We start from the raw sequence: 3,789 nt of genomic DNA on the forward strand, positions 1-3,789 counted from the left end.
TGGGGATTAGCTAAAAATATAAATAAGGGTAGAGCTAAACAATGTCGAGGTTAATTTAAAAAATATTAGGGATGAGCTAGAAATTATTATGGATGAACTAGAAAACACTGGGGATGAGCTAAAATATTGCAAATGAGATCATAATTATTGTGGATGAGTTACAAAATGTTGAGGATCTAAAAATATTGGAAATGAGATTTTTTTAAATCTTAAGGATGAGATACAAAAGTCTTGGCAATATTGAATGTTATTCGAGATGAGCTAGAAAATACTGGGTATGAGCTCGAAAATATTAAGGATGAATTTTTTAAAAATATTAGAGATTAAGTAAAAATTACTGTTGATGAGCTAGAACATATTAGGGTTGAGCTAAAAAGTACTGATGATGAGCTAGAAAATATTATGGATGAGCAATAAATACTGAGGAAAAGCTTGAAATAATTAAGGATGAGCTAGAAAATACAGGGGATCAGCTAAAAATATATTTAGGATAAAATATATTTAGGATGAGCTAAAAAATACTGGAGATGAGCTAGAAAATAAGAGGGATGAGCTAGAAGATATTAGGGATTAATTTAAAAATACTGGGCATATGCTAGAAAATATTAAAGATGAGCTAAGAATTAATTGGAATAATATAGAACATTCTTTGGATGCACCAGAAAATACTGGGATGAACTAGAAAATATTAGGGGTGAAGTAGAAAATACATCATGTACTTGGAAAGAGATAGAAAATCATGGAGATCAGCCAAAAAATATTACGGATGAGCTAGAAAATACTGGAATGAGTTACAATGTATAAAGGATGAGCTAGAAAATGTATGGGGTGAAGTAAAACATTCTGGGGATGAGCTAAACATTGTTAGGGATGAGCTATGAATACTGGGTATGAGTTAGAAATATTACGGATGGGTAAGAAAATATTAGAGATAATCTAAAGCTTGAAAATACAGGGGATCAGCCAAACAATTTTAAGGTTGAGCTAGAAAGTAATAGAAATAATCTAGAAAATACCTGGGGATTAGAAAAAAAATAGTGGGGAATATCCGGGTTTAGCTGAAAAATATTGGGGATGAGCTAGAAAATATTAGGGATAATTTTTAAAAAAATGGGGATGGGCTAAGAAATACTGGGCTACGTTGAACTGTTATATATTAGATATATGAGTAAGAAAATAGTGGAGAAAACTTGGGGATCAGCTAGAAAATACTGGGAATGATCTAGAAAATATTAGGGATGAGTTAGAAAATAATGGGGATGAGCTAGAAAAATATATTAACGATGTGCTAAAAAATATGAGGCATGAGCTAAAAAATACGGGGGATTAGTTAGAAAAAACTGGGGATGAGCTACGAATGTCAGGGATGAAGTAGAAAACACTGGGGTAGAGCTAGAAAATATTAAATATGAGCTAGAAATTAATAGGAATGCTCTAGAAAATACTGGGGAACAGTTACAAAACATTAGGGATGGGTTAGAAAATATTGGGGATGAGCTAGGAAATCCTGTGGATGACCTAGAAAATACTGCGGATGTGCTAGAAAATGCTGGGGATTAGCTGGATAATACTGGGGACGAGCTAAAAAAATATTAATTATGAGCTGGAAAATACTGGGGATCAGCTAAAAAAATATTACGGATGAGCTAGAAAATAATACGGCTAATCTAGAAAATATTAGGGTTGAGCTAGAAAACACTGGGGATGAGGTAATTTTTTTTAGGGATGAGCTAGAAATTATTAGGGATGAACTAGAAAACAGTGGGGATGAGCTAAAATATTGCAAAGGAGATAAAAATTATTGAGGATGAGTTACAAAATATTAAGTACGGTATATAAACATATTGGGAATAAGCTAAAACAAAATCTAAGGGATGAGATACAAAAGTCTTGGCAATATTGCGGATGACCTAAAAATTATTGGGGAGGAGCTAAAAATTATTGGGGAGGAGCTAAAAATACTGGGGATGAGATAATGATTATTGGGGATGGGATAGAAAATATTACGGATTAAAAAAATATTGAGAATGCGATAAATAAAAAGTTATAGATGAGATGCTAAGCTTAAGTCTTGGCAATATTGAAGATTATTCGGGATGAGCTAGAAAGTACTTGGGGATGAGCTAGAAAATGTAATCGATGAGTTTGAAAATACTGAGGATGAGCTAGAAAATTGGGATGAATTAGAATATACTGGGAATGAGCTTATAATGGCTTACAATAATTCAGTAATGGTGAAACCTTTTTCTTAGGCTTCAATTGTTCCTGGAGCGAAACCACGGCCATGGCGCGGTGAGTTGTTTGTTTGTTTTACGGCACTTGCAACACAATAAGGTCATGTAAGTGCCGAAGATTAGATGTGTTTCAAGAGAGTAACAAACACAACAAAGGAGGGGAGATAAGGACGATAGATGTTTGATAGGAAAGAAGGAGCAAACCACACCAGATCACCCGCCGAGTTTTCACATGTTGGAAAATACTGCAATGTGTGTACTAGTATAAATAGAACAACACCAAGCTTCCGTCACAGGACACGTTGCTGGGGAAAACTAAAGCTGTGATATGATGTGTTCTTTATGGGGGAAAGTAGTGCCGAAGAATTGAGAAAGACATTCGTAAATTGTGAGGCATCGTAGTGAAATCAGGCGCTTGTCAAAATAAAGAAATCAAAGGTATCGGCATTTGTTTGGCCGATAGGCAAGTTTTTTCAAATTTTCTCTTTTTTTGGGGCTCCACTCCTTTTATGTCCTTTTAAATTAAAAAACATTTGTGAGTAGATTTCACTGATAAACATTGATTAAAGGTACACAATATGTACATTTTCGGTGTCCAAGGACTCTCAGGCTATGGGAGTTACCAAACTTTGGCGGCCATGTTCTCGCTAATGTTACCTCTGACACCGATTGTGTCACGGCGTGGTGAAATCGGGCGCTCTTCAATTTTTGGGCACAATATGGGGTTATTGGTACCATCTCAAAGTAGAGGGTTTTACGGCGATCACAACTGCATACGGTCATATGAGCGCCAAGGGGTGGGTGTCAACAGAGAAGTCCTTACAGGGAATCAGACTTACTCTGCCCACCTCTCTAGCTTCAACAGCACAAAGTCTGCTTCGACTATCAAGGCACCCCGGAAATAACAGGCCACAAGAGTGTGACAAACATACAAAAGAAGTAGAGGGAATATGATGACAGTAAGGAAGAAAGAAAAAGCAGCAGTTCCGTGTTGTAGTTCAGGCACAGTTATGAGCGTGACATGATAAATCTGCCCATTTACAATTCTACTACTGTGTGCATTATAACGAGAAATGTCCCCCCTTTGGGAATGGCCTAAAGACACTACAGTCAGTGGCACCGCCCCGGGGGTTGTAGAAAACTGAACATTTGTTTGTCACAATCATCATCTCTCCTCCTGTGTATGTTGTCACAATCATCATCTCTCCTCCTGTGTATGTTGTCACAATCATCATCTCTCCTCCTCCTGTGTATGTTGCCACAATCATCATCTCTCCTCCTGTGTATGTTGCCACAATCATCATCTCTCCTCCTGTGTATGCCACTCTCTGACAGAGCCCCTCCAATCCCCCACACGTCTACATGATCTATTTGTGGCACAAGTGCTGTAAAACTCGTACTAAATCTGACACAAACAGTTGTGTGAACAAAACACAAAAACCACAAACAAAAGAAAACAGGGGAAAACAGTTCCATAAGAAGCAGAATTTAATGAATTTAATGAATTTAATGAATTTAATGATGCACACATCCATTCATCATTAGTCACCCCCCC

Source organism: Aplysia californica, unplaced genomic scaffold (assembly GCF_000002075.1).
Source record: "Aplysia californica isolate F4 #8 unplaced genomic scaffold, AplCal3.0 scaffold00029, whole genome shotgun sequence".
In the NCBI taxonomy this organism is placed as follows: Eukaryota; Metazoa; Mollusca; class Gastropoda; order Aplysiida; family Aplysiidae; genus Aplysia; species Aplysia californica.